At 51.3% G+C, this 15,610-nt stretch overlaps 1 protein-coding gene across 5 annotated transcripts in view; it reads right to left on the bottom strand.

The window, feature by feature from the left end:
* Positions 1 to 15,610, bottom strand: part of CNOT7 (CCR4-NOT transcription complex subunit 7) — a 57,683-nt gene that overhangs the window by 41,032 nt on the left and 1,041 nt on the right. The gene's annotated exons all lie outside the window — the stretch shown is intronic.

Here is a 15,610-nt window from a genome sequence, read left to right as displayed (position 1 = left end):
TACCCTTAGATACTTTTGATGTTCCGGATGTATGGGAAGATGATAATAAGCATCCTTTAAGTCTATTCCGGCCATGACACACCTAGGAAACAAGAGTTTTATGGTTGAACTAATAGATTCCATTTTGAAGGTATGATTACGCAGGAAGGCATTTAACCTCTTGAGGTTTATGATGGTTCTAAATGAACCATCAGGCTTATTGATCAAGAATAAAGGGGAATAGAACCCCTTCCCTTCTTGATCTCGGGGAACTTCTATCAGGACTTTTTTAGACAGAAGAGATAGGATCTCTGATTCCAGAGCCCTTTGTTGGTCTTGACCTTTTGGAGATGTTACTATAAAGGAATCCCAAGGGATTCGATCAAATTCCAATTTTAGGCCGTATTGTACAATGTCCAGAATCCACTGGCTGGATGTAATTTGTTCCCATCTGGGGAAGAAGAATTTCAATCTGCCGCCTACCTCCTGGTTAGCGGTATTTACGTTTCGGGTTATGGGACCCGCTAAAAAAGGCACCTTTTTGCTTCGGGTCCTTCGACTCCCATCGCTCCCTTTGTTCGAACGGCTTGTTCCTGGTAAAGGGACGTCTTTTGAAGGCTCTCCTGTAGGATGGAAGATACTGGTTAGGGAAGCCTTTTTTCCTTTCACCTGCTTTACTTAGGAGCTCATCCAGTGCTTTTCCGAAAAGAAACTCACCCTGGCAGGGGATCGCACAAAGTTTTGCTTTGGCCTGTGCGTCCCCTTTCCAGTTCTTTAGCCAGAGTGCTCGCCGGGCTGTGTTCACTAGGCCGGCTGACCTGGCTGCTAGGCGTAGCGAGTCCACAGAGGCATCAGCCAGGAATGCTACTGCTTCTTTGATTAGAGGGAATTTCGGCAGGATTGACTCTCTCGAAGTTCTACCTCTAATCTGTTCCTCCAGTTGCTCCATCCATACTAGCAGTGACCTCGCAGTGCAGGTGCTAGATATGGCGGGTCTGAACGCCCCCGTGTTGGCTTCCCACGACCTTTTTAGTAAAGCCTCCGCTTTACGATCCAGCGGGTCTGTCAGGACTCCTGAATCTTCCACCGGTAAGACCGACTGTTTGGTTGTGGAGGCTACAGCGGCATCCACCTTCGGCACCTTTGACCAGGTATTTAGTTCCTCGTCACTGAAGGGATAGCGTCTTTTAGAGGATGATGGTAGAAAACCTCTATTTTGCTTATCCCACTCTTTTTTTACTATTTCTTTAATAGTTTTTATGACGGGGAAGGACCTACGTTTTTTCTGTCCTAACCCCGCGAACATGATGTCCTGAGCCGTTTTACTTTCTTTCTCGTCTGAGCACCCCATCGTGCTTCTGACGGATTTTATCAAATTGTCCACACTGCTGTTGGGAAGACAAAGTCCCCCTTCAGCCTCGGATGAGCTCGGCTGGGATTCCGCTTCGCCTGAGGATATACATACGTCCTCTGACTGTGAGCTGACCGGAGATTTGGACCTACTAGGCTGACGGGTACTGGTGGTACTAGCCTGTGCCAACCCCTGCATTTCTTCCCGGATTATAGCTCGGACATCTGACGGAGTCATTATGTTTTCCTGTCGTAAGGTTTGCACGATACATTCCGAACACAGTTTTTTGACATAATCATCCGGGAGGGGCTGTGTACATAAAGCACATTCCTTGTGCTTGGACTTGTGTGTCCTTTTCTTAGTCTAGAGGAAGGATACAGGAGGAACATATATCAGCATATAGGTAGAGACTCTTTCAAAAACTCACCCAGTGAAGCTGACAGGTACCGGTTCTGGAGGCGGATTTCGTTTGGTGGTAGAACCCTTCCCTGGAGGTCGATCACCACTTTTTGTGCTGCTCCTAGCGCTCCTCTCCTTGCTAGGAGAACGCTGTTGCACCGCGGGCAAGTGCGCATCGTCGGCCGGTGAAGCCATCTTACACACACCGGCCCGACGCTAGCGCTGCATTTTTAAAACTGCCGCCCATTCTCCTGCCTCCCCGGACCAACCCGGAAGTGCTCCAGCGACTTCCGGGTTAGACGCGCCGCTCTCACTCACCATGCGGCGGCTGGGGATATTAAGCCGGCCGCAGCAGCGCGCGCGTCCTCACGGTGCCGGGCGGACCCACGGTGACCGGACCCGGACCGTGGATGTATGGCCAGACGAGGGGGGAGGCTGCAAGCAGGGGCTCCCCCGCCGCTGCTTCTGGAACCGCAGCCCCTGCCGTTCCCATAGATACCGACGCAGGCGGGTGCATGGCCCAGGGATCCTCTTCATCTGTAGGTAAGCCGGGTCCCTGTAGGAACAGGAAACCTAAACTGAGGAGGAGAGGGGACCGCCTCCTTTTATTCTGTAGGTTTCCTGTTCCTATGGGGCGGATCCCTCTCATGTGGGGTGCTGTCGTGGCGAAGGGTAAAATTTACATTGCTGTCAATGGGTGCGCTAACGGACCCGTTGCATGGCGTTAATTGCGACATTTTCGCCGTGCAACGCTGTCCGTTAGCGATCACCCACTAACGCAATGTGAACCTAGCCTAAGTCCTGAGCTCCAGATTACTGTTATGCAGGCCTGCAATGCTGCTTACGTGCAGGCTATGCAGCAGAGTCGGTATTTTCAGCAGACAGTGGGGACATTTCCAACAGTGCCCACACTGTCACGCTTTACATCAATGCCGACATCTGCTGCATAGCACTGCACGGCCACCTCCATTCCAAACACTTCCGGACCGTATTATAGCACCACCACCATGCCCAGTGCAGTGGGTCAGCCCACCGCCACCACCATGACAACTGCTGCTCCTGCTTGGGCCTCCTCCACTGCCACCAGCATGCTGCCGCCGCTGGACCCTGCCCTGGTGTTTCCTGGCACCACCACTACCAGACTGCCGCCGCCGGACCCTGCCCTGGCGTTCTCTGGCACCACCACTACCAGACTGCCGTTGCCGGACCCTGCCCTGGCGTTCTCTGGCACCACCACTACCAGACTGCCGTTGCCGGACCCTGCCCTGGCGTTCTCTGGCACCACCACTACCAGACTGCCGTTGCCGGACCCTGCCCTGGCGTTCTCTGGCACCACCACTACCAGACTGCCGTTGCCGGACCCTGCCCTGGCGTTCTCTGGCACCACCACTACCAGACTGCCGTTGCCGGACCCTGCCCTGGCGTTCTCTGGCACCACCACTACCAGACTGCCGTTGCCGGACCCTGCCCTGGTGTTCTCTGGCACCACCACTACCAGACTGCCGTTGCCGGACCCTGCCCTGGCGTTCCCTGCCACCACGACAACGTGCCCGCGCAAAACAAGGAAGGGGAAAGGCAAAAAAAAAAAAAAAAACCATAGCTATCCCTCCCCCCTCACCTCCCAATGTGTCTGTAATGTCTGGTTTGTCTCACCCTTCCAGTGTGTCTCAACCCTCTCATGTGTCTAGCCCTATCCCTGAATATCCTGACCCCAGTAGTTTCATAGCGCCTTCTCCTGCCACCCCTATGTCGGCTACAGTAAGCCAGACCTCACTACTCAACACCCCACAATATCGGCACTCAACCCCAAGCAGGCGCAGTTAATTTTTTGGTTTGTGTGTGTTTAATAAACCTGTGTTTTTTGCCCCAATAAGGTTTGGTTAATTGTGTATTTCGCCACCGTCACCACACAGCATGCGCCAATAACAAATTATGCGTCAAACACATTTTTGGGGGCCACCTCCAACCTCCAGTACCTACTTAGCAGAACACTGAAGCTTGGTGTGTTTGGTTGAGAGATATGAGGTTGCCCCCAAAAATAACACTTGTATTTTCTCCAAAAACAGTTCTTTCTGTTTACTCCGTGACTTTTGGTCGCACACAGAAGACAAAATACACAGCACAACTATACTCAACAGGTCCTTTCTTATCCGAAACATTATTTATGACCCCTGACCTGCTGATTTTAGAAATGCATTGTATTACCTCCATTTTATCTTATTGGTACATATACATATATTTCACACAAAGTGAAGGAACAATGTACATGGCATATCTATACTCACCCGGACAAGTGTCAGGAAAAATAAATTCAAGAGCAAATAGCATCATGAATTCATTAGTTCAGACACCTGACTTGATGACTATAGATCTCTGGTGTAGGCTGCCATCACACTGTCAGTATTCGCTCTGTATTTTACAGCACTATTTGTAAGCCTAAACCTGGAGTGGAACTATGTGAGGAAAAGTACATTAAACAGATATGCACCACTAAAAGAATTTAACTACCGCTCCTGGTTTAGGCTTACAAATACTGATGTTAAGTACTGGACAAATACTGCGACAATAACGGACATCGTCTATACAGTCTGCGGCAAAAAGCTAATGGTGAACCAAGACAGGACTCAATTACGTCAACAACCTAAGCCCAAAAACCCAAAGTGGTTTGTTAAGGAAATAGATAGGAGACATGGTGAAGAAAGTAAATCACAATTATTTTATTTGAAAAAACATTAACATTCCAAACATAAATTTGCAGACCCGAAACCAGCAGTACATTTTACACCATATTGTCCTGCCATGGCACACGTCCAATGTCAGAATCAAAAAACGCTGCAAATTGGTCCCGCATGTGGCCTACTTCAACTGTTGACCGCAGCGGGTGATGACGGTAATCAGGCAAAGGGTTGGCAACAGGTTCATCAAGTTCTATGGTGGGTCGCTCCTTAGCCAGAATGAAATTGTGGAGAACCACACAGGCTTTAACTACCTCATCCACTGTCTCCATTTTTAGATTTATTGCAGTTGCTAGAATGCGCCATTTGGACACCATAATCCCAAAGGCACACTCTACTGTTCTGCGTGCCCTGGTTAGTCTGTAGTTGTAGATCCGTTTTGTGCGGTTCAAGTCCCGACTTGAATAGGGCTTCAGGAGATTTTCACTCATCTGAAAGGCCTCATCCCCAACCATTACAAATGGCAGCGGTGGGCCTTGAGTGTAGGGGAGTGGTCGTGGCTGTGGGAAATTAAAATTTTTGCCATAAACACGTCGGCCCATATCAGAGGTTTTAAAAGTCTGTGAATCGTTGCCACGGCCAAAAGCACCAATGTCCACAGCAATGAAGCGACAGTCCGCATCGGCTATTGCCATAAGAACTACTGAAAAATATTTTTTGTAGTTGAAGAACTGTGATCCCGTTCTGGCTGGTTTGGTAATCCGGATGTGCTTCCCATCCACCGCACCCAAACAGTTGGGAAAATCACAAACAGTCCAAAATTTGTCAGCAATTTCTTTCCACATGTCCTCCGTGGGTATGGGTATAAATTCCTCACGGAGAATGGTCCATAAAGCCCGGCAGGTTTCAAAAACAATTCCGGACAGCGTGGAAATCCCAAGGCGGTACTGGAAATGAAGGGATGACAAGCTCTCTCCAGTTGCAAGAAATCTGTAGTAAGAATAAATAATTTACAAAATAGGCAAAAAAACATCAGACCTGCAAAAAATTTTGGTTAGCTTTTGTTTAGAATTATTACGTACCTTAAGGTAACCAGGAGACGTTCCGCTGGTGGAATGGCTCTACGGAGCTGTGTGTCCTGTCTCCGGATGGCTCCTTGGACACGATCAAGCAAATCCCGGAAAGAGTCTTGTGACATCCTGGTATATTCTGGGAATTTTTCTGGGTTCTCATTGAGCTCGCCATACAGGGTGTGATATGTACCACGGCTCTCCCGCAGTTCTACAATGGGGTGTTGCCAAAACCGCCTACGCCTTGTCCTTCTCTGTCTTTGCCGGTTTCGGTGTTGCTCCCAAGCAAACGCACTTGCCAGAAAAATCTTGATGCTCAGATCCAGTTTAAAGTAATAGCTATCCATGTGAAGATCCATCTTCTCACAGGACACAGGAGCAAAATCTGAAGATTTCAGCTGTCCTAGGGTCTATATATAGATTTCACATAATACACGCCCTCTGTAGTCCCATTGGATGGTTCTTGCATCTAGAATTTTTCTCTGGTAAAATTTTGCGACATGCGCACAAAAAACGCAAACGCATAGAAAACGCAAGCAAAAGCATGTAAACGCTGCGTTTTAATGACGCATGCGGTAACCGTAAGCGTTTTAAAAACGCTGCGTTTACACGCGTTTTCATGCGTTTTTCGTGTCCTTGCGTTTGCGGATTAAACGCTGCAGATTCAAACGCTAATGTGAAAGTAGCCTAAGAAAAACACATCAAAAACAAACTTTTATGCACCATTTTTCTCGCCAAGAGACATAGTTCATGTAGAAATGTCTGTAGCAAATATTTATCGCTTGCACTTACTGTAAAACATCTTAGGTGACGTTCCAATGATGAGTTTTTGATGCTGTAGATTTTCATAGGTTATGTTACTTAACCTAATTTAACTAATAGATGCAGATTTTTTTTCATTGCTTTTTTTCATGTTTTTATCACATATTTGAAGCAGAAGCTTTTGTTTCCTTTGTCATGCTGTAAATAAAGCTGCTTTGTTTTTAAAGCTTCCTGGTATTTGGCTTTGACAAAACTATTGATACAGTCATGTGCAGATTACATGCGTTTTTAGTGCATTTCTGGACCATAGGCCTTTTACTTGGGGAAAATCTGCACATAAAAAAAAGTATATAATGTCAAAAGCTCCCCAAAACTCATTGAGGAGTTCAAACAAACGCCCTCAAAAAAACATAATTTGCGTAAAAAAAAACCTCTTGAATAGCTCAATATTGATCCACTTTGCTGTTTAGGAGGCATTTTTCAATTGTTTTTTCCACTTGAGCTTTTGAAAAAATGCCTGGTAGAAAGAAGAAAATGCATGTTCCTTATGTGAATGTGATCCTGATGAAAAATGCTACAAAATAGGCAGTGTCCAATTAAAAAGGCTGAAGAAAAAAAAAAAAAGCTTCAAAAGCTCCTAAAAAACTTCAGGACAAGCATCTGGAAATTAAAATCTCCAACAAAAACTCTCCAAAGAGTTTACACTTGAAAATTGATTTTTTTTTAATGCCTAACCCCCCCATATGGGGTTACATTCTCATAATGAGCTATTGGTGATTTTATGATGGTGTAGGTTTTTTGCACTTACTTAAATCAGGTTATTTTTATTGAGTTTTTTTTTTTTTTACGCTGCCGTTTTTGTCTCTTGCTGGCTAGTCATGCTTTAAATAAGGCTGCTTTGTTTATGACACTTCCTGGTATATCATTTTCACAAGGTTATTAACATACTTGGGTGCAGATTACATGCGTTTTTTATGCTTTACCACTGTAGAATGGCATGTGCGTTTTTTACTTGAGGATTTTCCACACCTAATGCAAGTCTATGGGGAAAATCTGCACAGAAAACTCAGTGTAACCGCAAGAGAAATGGACATGCTGCAAGTAAGAAACACGGACCGGAGATCGGTCCCCAAAACTGACAAAGACGACAATGATGAAGGATGGAGCTAAAATAAAATATTCAAAATTGACAAAAATCAGAATTGTGCAATTTGCACCGGTCTAAACACCAACCTTTCAATGATATTTGTAAACCAAAACCATAGACCATGCCTGAATCTTTCCTCTACAGCTTCTCCCTCTGTAAGCGCCACTCCTGATTTTGGCTTAGAAACCCTGACCAAATACTTGTGTGTGAATGAGGCCAAAGGTCTAGTTTTTCATCCGTATTCCATCTATCTGCAGCAGTGTCACCTGATTTTGTACATCAGCAGGTAAAAAAAAAATTACTAGACCAAATACAGTTTTCCACGATAATAACTGCAATATATTCGAATAGGATCTTTTTTGGGGCACCCATAGATTTGAATTGACGATACTCATCTAAAAAAATGAAGATAAAGGTGCATGTTGGGATTGTTTTTTTTCCCAGGAGCTTTTCCTGACATACACTACAAAGTTGCTATAAGCGTCCATACACCCCATAGAGGCCAAACGTATGTTCTGTCGGGCCCGTGGGTCCCTATGGTGGACAGATGCCTCAGGGTCCGGCCTGCCTGCGGGCACTGTCAGCAGCAGCACTCCTGAGCGCTGGGAACCAGCATAATGCACACATAGGTTTAATGAGGTTCTCAATATCCTAAAGTGCTTAGCCAGGGCCCACTAATACAACAGCATTGCTGAGGTTTCTATCTTCTACATGGAATACTAGATTATGGAAGCAGAAGCATTAACTAAGACATGCTGCTACTGACAACGAACCTGCAGCCATTAAAGGGGTCATTCACTACTTGACAATCCTTAACAGCTCCAGTCTGGTGAGGAAATAAAAAAGTGTATATATCCCACCCATACTGGCACCGTTCCCCCAATGATGGTGCTATGTCTCACAGCGGTCATATATAACGTGGCAGCTGATTGGCTTAAGCCTCTACACTTCAGTCCATTGGAACTGTGCAGCCACTGATTGGCTGCAGTGGTCACATGACAGCAATCACATAAACTTTGTGATAGAAAGCCTGAAAATCACAGGAGTGGGACTGATTTTGTTTTCTGCACCAGACTGGATTGCACAGTAGGAGACAACCTCTACAAGTAATTAAAGGTGTTTTTTTTTTTACCATTAAAGAACTAACCCCTTCCCCAACATAGGATATGTATGTACATCACAAGTCAGGGTGCTGGTGTACGGGGTGTGCTCAGGAACAAGGCCCATTCCATAAGGGTAGGTGCTTGTGCACACGACTGATGTTCTTGTACGGCCATCCGTGGTTGTCATAGATAGCACCTGTACCTATCCTCTGACTTAATGGTTTGTGGGGAAAAAAATAAAAAAATCAGAGACACTTTTTATAATTGGCAATGCAAGTCTATGCGACCATGTGGAAAAAAAAAAACGGACAGCACTCAGATGACATCCAAGTGCAGTTCGATTTTCACGAACTGGCAGAAAGGAGAGGGTGGAGAAACTTTTTTTTTCCCTCTCTCCACGTCCAAGAAAAGATAATGCCTCTTGAACAACACTCTGGTCAAAGGCAAATCAGAATAATCAGACCAGTTTTCTCAGACGTGGAGAAATTGGTGATGTGAACCTACCCCAAGGGGAAAGGTGAGAGCTATGTTATAGAGATCTATCATTAGTGACTGGAGCCAGCTCAGATTGCTGCTGTCAATCTTTCACGGCAGCATTTAAAAGGACTGTCACCACAGAATGACTGTTAGAACATAGTACAGGCGCTCGGAGCTTCATGGCGGGGCCAATCATTTATATACACCTTCCCACTTGCCTTTTTTTCCCCATCTAACTCCCACCCATTTCTGGCCCTATGAAGTGAGAGCTGTCAATCAAAGAAAAGGATGGTTGACACCGAATGAAAACAAGCAGGTGGAGAGCTGTATATAAATAATTGACCCTGCTGTGATGCACCGAGCCACAGGACTTCGCTTGATCCTGTGCGGATAGCGTCCCTGTAACTAGTCTGAAAAGCAATGGTGTCTGTCATGGCAGCCAGGGGCCTTCTGAAGATCTTGCCATCATTGTGCTCCTATGTTAATTTTACTGTATATTTGTATTTATTAAACAAAAAAGATCAAGTCTCCTAGAGGGCCAGAAACATGCTTGGAAAAAGTAGTTAAAAAAAAAGCATATTTCTACTGTTCAGCAAACAAAAAACAAGCCTGACTGACATCTATCTACGGAATAATAGACATGCTGGGTGTCAGGAGCCGCTCAGCCCACGAATAACCAGCGATACACATTAGTGCGGATGGGGAAATAAAAACATTACACTGCACACGGGCCACTGCTGCTCTGCAGGGGATAGCACAGCCCGACACTGCACACGGGTCACTGCTGCTCTGCAGGGGATAGCACAGCCTGACACTGTACACGGGTCACTGCTGCTCTGCAGGGGACAGCACAGCCCGACACTGTACACGGGTCACTGCTGCTCTGCAGGGGATAGCACAGCCTGACACTGCACACGGGTCACTGCTGCTCTGCAGGGGATAGCACAGCCTGACACTGCACACGGGTCACTGCTGCTCTGCAGGGGATAGCACAGCCTGACACTGCACACGGGTCACTGCTGCTCTGCAGGGGATAGCACAGCCTGACACTGCACACGGGTCACTGCTGCTCTGCAGGGGATAGCACAGCCTGACACTGTACACGGGTCACTGCTGCTCTGCAGGGGATAGCACAGCCTGACACTGCACACGGGTCACTGCTGCTCTGCAGGGGATAGCACAGCCTGACACTGCACACGGGTCACTGCTGCTCTGCAGGGGATAGCACAGCCTGACACTGTACACGGGTCACTCTGCACTGCAGGGGATAGCACAGCCTGACACTGCACACGGGTCACTGCTGCTCTGCAGGGGATAGCACAGCCTGACACTGTACACGGGTCACTGCTGCTCTGCAGGGGATAGCACAGCCTGACACTGCACACGGGTCACTGCTGCTCTGCAGGGGATAGCACAGCCTGACACTGCACACGGGTCACTGCTGCTCTGCAGGGGATAGCACAGCCTGACACTGTACACGGGTCACTGCTGCCCTGCAGGGGATAGCACAGCCCGACACTGCACACGGGTCACTGCTGCCCTGCAGGGGATAGCACAGCCTGACACTGCACACGGGTCACTGCTGCTCTGCAGGGGATAGCACAGCCTGACACTGCACACGGGACACTGCTGCTCTGCAGGGGATAGCACAGCCTGACACTGCACACGGGTCATTGCTGCTCTGCAGGGGATAGCACAGCCTGACACTGCACACGGGTCACTGCTGCTCTGCAGGGGATAGCACAGCCTGACACTGCACACGGGTCACTGCTGCTCTGCAGGGGATAGCACAGCCTGACACTGCACACGGGTCACTGCTGCTCTGCAGGGGATAGCACAGCCTGACACTGCACACGGGTCACTGCTGCTCTGCAGGGGATAGCACAGCCTGACACTGCACACGGGTCACTGCTGCTCTGCAGGGGATAGCACAGCCTGACACTGTACACGGGTCACTGCTGCTCTGCAGGGGATAGCACAGCCTGACACTGCACACGGGTCACTGCTGCTCTGCAGGGGATAGCACAGCCTGACACTGCACACGGGTCACTGCTGCTCTGCAGGGGATAGCACAGCCTGACACTGTACACGGGTCACTCTGCACTGCAGGGGATAGCACAGCCTGACACTGCACACGGGTCACTGCTGCTCTGCAGGGGATAGCACAGCCTGACACTGTACACGGGTCACTGCTGCTCTGCAGGGGATAGCACAGCCTGACACTGCACACGGGTCACTGCTGCTCTGCAGGGGATAGCACAGCCTGACACTGCACACGGGTCACTGCTGCTCTGCAGGGGATAGCACAGCCTGACACTGTACACGGGTCACTGCTGCCCTGCAGGGGATAGCACAGCCCGACACTGCACACGGGTCACTGCTGCCCTGCAGGGGATAGCACAGCCTGACACTGCACACGGGTCACTGCTGCTCTGCAGGGGATAGCACAGCCTGACACTGCACACGGGACACTGCTGCTCTGCAGGGGATAGCACAGCCTGACACTGCACACGGGTCATTGCTGCTCTGCAGGGGATAGCACAGCCTGACACTGCACACGGGTCACTGCTGCTCTGCAGGGGATAGCACAGCTTGACACTGCACACGGGTCACTGCTGCTCTGCAGGGGATAGCACAGCCTGACACTGTACACGGGTCACTGCTGCTCTGCAGGGGATAGCACAGCCTGACACTGCACACGGGTCACTGCTGCTCTGCAGGGGATAGCACATCCTGACACTGCACATGGGTCATTGCTGCTCTGCAGTGGATAGCACAGCCTGACACTGCACACGGGTCACTCTGCTCTGCAGTGGATAGCACAGCCTGACACTGCACACGGGTCACTGTGCTGCTCTGCAGGGGATAGCACAGCCTGACACTGCACACGGTCACTGTGCTGCTCTGCTGGGGATAGCACATCCTGACACTGCACACGGGTCACTGTGCTGCTCTGCAGTGCATAGCACATCCTGACACTGCACACGGGTCACTCTGCTCTGCAGGGGATAGCACAGCCTGACACTGCACACGGGTCACTGTGCTGCTCTGCTGGGGATAGCACATCCTGACACTGCACATGGGTCAATCTGCTCTGCAGGGGTTAGCACAGCCTGACACTGCACACGGGTCATTGCTGCTCTGCAGTAGATAGCACAGCCTGACACTGCACACGGGTCATTGCTGCTCTGCAGGGGATAGTACAGCCTGACACTGCACACGGGTCACTGCTGCCCTGCAGTGGATAGCACAGCCTGACACTGCACACGGGTCACTGCTGCTCTGCAGGGGATAGCACAGCCCGACACTGCACACGGGTCACTGCTGCTCTGCAGGGGAAAGCACAGCCTGACACTGCACACGGGTCACTGCTGCTCTGCAGGGGATAGCACAGCCCGACACTGCACACGGGTCACTGCTGCTCTGCAGGGGATAGCACAGCCCGACACTGCACACAGGTCATTGCTGCTCTACGGGGGATAGCACAGCCTGACACTGCACACGGGTCACTGCTGCTCTGCAGGGGATAGCACAGCATGACACACACTGCACACAGGTCACTGCTGCTCTGCAGGGGATAGCACAGTCTGACACTGCACACGGGTCACTGCTGCTCTGCAGGGGATAGCACAGCCTGACACTGCACACGGGTCACTGCTGCTCTGCAGGGGATAGCACAGCCTGACACAACACACGGGTCATTGCTGCTCTGCAGGGGATAGCAGAGCCTGACACTGCACACGGGTCACTGCTGCTCTGCAGGGGATAGCACAGCCTGACACTGTACACGGGTCATTGCTGCTCTGCAGGGGATAGCACAGCCTGACACTGCACACGGGTCATTTCTGCTCTGCAGGGATAGCACAGCCTGGCACTGCACACGGGTCATTGCTGCTCTGCAGGGGATAGCACAGCCTGACACTGCACACGGGTCACTGCTGCTCTGCAGGGGATAGCACAGCCCGACACTGCACACGGGTCACTGCTGCTCTGCAGGGGATAGCACAGCCCGACACTGCACACGGGTCACTGCTGCTCTGCAGGGTATAGCACGGCCTGACACTGTACACGGGTCACTGCTGCTCTGCAGGGGATAGCACAGCCTGACACTGTACACGGGTCACTGCTGCTCTGCAGGGGATAGCACAGCCTGACACTGCACACGGGTCACTGCTGCTCTGCAGGGGATAGCACAGCCTGACACTGCACACGGGTCACTGCTGCTCTGCAGGGTATAGCACGGCCTGACACTGTATACGGGTCACTGCTGCTCTGCAGGGGATAGCACAGCCTGACACTGCACACGGGTCACTGCTGCTCTGCAGGGTATAGCACGGCCTGACACTGTACACGGGTCACTGCTGCTCTGCAGGGGATAGCACAGCCCCACACTGCACACGGGCCACTGCTGCCCTGCAGGGTATAGCACGGCCTGACACTGTACACGGGTCACTGCTGCTCTGCAGGGGATAGCACATCCTGACACTGCACACGGGTCACTGATGCTCTGCAGGGGATAGCACAGCCTGACACTGCACACGGGTCACTGCTGCTCTGCAGGGGATAGCACAGCCCGACACTGCACACGGGTCACTGCTGCTCTGCAGGGGATAGCACAGCCCGACACTGCACACGGGTCACTGCTGCTCTGCAGGGGATAGCACAGCCCGACACTGCACACGGGTCACTGCTGCTCTGCAGGGTATAGCACGGCCTGACACTGCACACGGGTCACTGCTGCTCTGCAAGGGATACCACAGCCTGACACTGCACACGGGTCACTCCTGCTCTGCAGGGGATAGCACAGCCTGACACTGCACACGGGTCACTGCTGCTCTGCAGGGGATAGCACAGCCTGACACTGTACACGGGTCACTGCTGCTCTGCAGGGGATAGCACAGCCTGACACTGCACACGGGTCACTGCTGCTCTGCAGGGGATAGCACAGCCTGACACTGCACACGGGTCACTGCTGCTCTGCAGGGGATAGCACAGCCTGACACTGTACACGGGTCACTGCTGCCCTGCAGGGGATAGCACAGCCTGACACTGCACACGGGTCACTGCTGCTCTGCAGGGGATAGCACAGCCTGACACTGCACACGGGTCACTGCTGCTCTGCAGGGGATAGCACAGCCTGACACTGCACACGGGTCACTGCTGCTCTGCAGGGGATAGCACAGCCTGACACTGCACACGGGTCACTGCTGCTCTGCAGGGGATAGCACATCCTGACACTGCACACGGGTCACTCTGCTCTGCAGGGGATAGCACAGCCTGACACTGCACACGGGAAACTCTGCTCTTCAGGGGATAGCACATCCTGACACTGTACACGGGTCACTGTGCTGCTCTGCAGGGGATAGCACAGCCTGACACTGCACACAGGTCACTGTGCTGCTCTGCAGGGGATAGCACATCCTGACACTGCACACGGGTCACTGTGCTGCTCTGCAGGGGATAGCACATCCTGACACTGCACACGGGTCACTCTGCTCTGCAGGGGATAGCACAGCCTGACACTGCACACGGGACACTCTGCTCTTCAGGGGATAGCACATCCTGACACTGTACACGGGTCACTGTGCTGCTCTGCAGGGGATAGCACAGCCTGACACTGCACACAGGTCACTGTGCTGCTCTGCTGGGGATAGCAAATCCTGACACTGCACACGGGTCACTGTGCTGCTCTGCAGGGGATAGCACAGCCTGACACTGCACACGGTCACTGTGCTGCTCTGCTGGGGATAGCACATCCTGACACTGCACACGGGTCACTGTGCTGCTCTGCAGTGCATAGCACATCCTGACACTGCACACGGGTCACTCTGCTCTGCAGGGGATAGCACAGCCTGACACTGCACACGGGTCACTGTGCTGCTCTGCTGGGGATAGCACATCCTGACACTGCACATGGGTCAATCTGCTCTGCAGGGAATAGCACAGCCTGACACTGCACACGGGTCACTGCTGCTCTGCAGGGGATAGCACAGCCTGACACTGTACACGGGTCACTGCTGCCCTGCAGGGGATAGCACAGCCTGACACTGCACACGGGTCACTGCTGCTCTGCAGGGGATAGCACAGCCTGACACTGCACACGGGTCACTGCTGCTCTGCAGGGGATAGCACAGCCTGACACTGCACACGGGTCACTGCTGCTCTGCAGGGGATAGCACAGCCTGACACTGCACACGGGTCACTGCTGCTCTGCAGGGGATAGCACATCCTGACACTGCACACGGGTCACTCTGCTCTGCAGGGGATAGCACAGCCTGACACTGCACACGGGAAACTCTGCTCTTCAGGGGATAGCACATCCTGACACTGTACACGGGTCACTGTGCTGCTCTGCAGGGGATAGCACATCCTGACACTGCACACGGGTCACTGTGCTGCTCTGCAGGGGATAGCACATCCTGACACTGCACACGGGTCACTGTGCTGCTCTGCAGGGGATAGCACATCCTGACACTGCACACGGGTCACTCTGCTCTGCAGGGGATAGCACAGCCTGACACTGCACACGGGACACTCTGCTCTTCAGGGGATAGCACATCCTGACACTGTACACGGGTCACTGTGCTGCTCTGCAGGGGATAGCACAGCCTGACACTGCACACAGGTCACTGTGCTGCTCTGCTGGG

Source organism: Ranitomeya variabilis, chromosome 1, assembly GCF_051348905.1.
Source record: "Ranitomeya variabilis isolate aRanVar5 chromosome 1, aRanVar5.hap1, whole genome shotgun sequence".
Taxonomy (NCBI): Eukaryota; Metazoa; Chordata; class Amphibia; order Anura; family Dendrobatidae; genus Ranitomeya; species Ranitomeya variabilis.
Note: the sequence above shows the minus strand (reverse complement) of the source record. Positions and strands in the feature narration are given on the sequence as shown.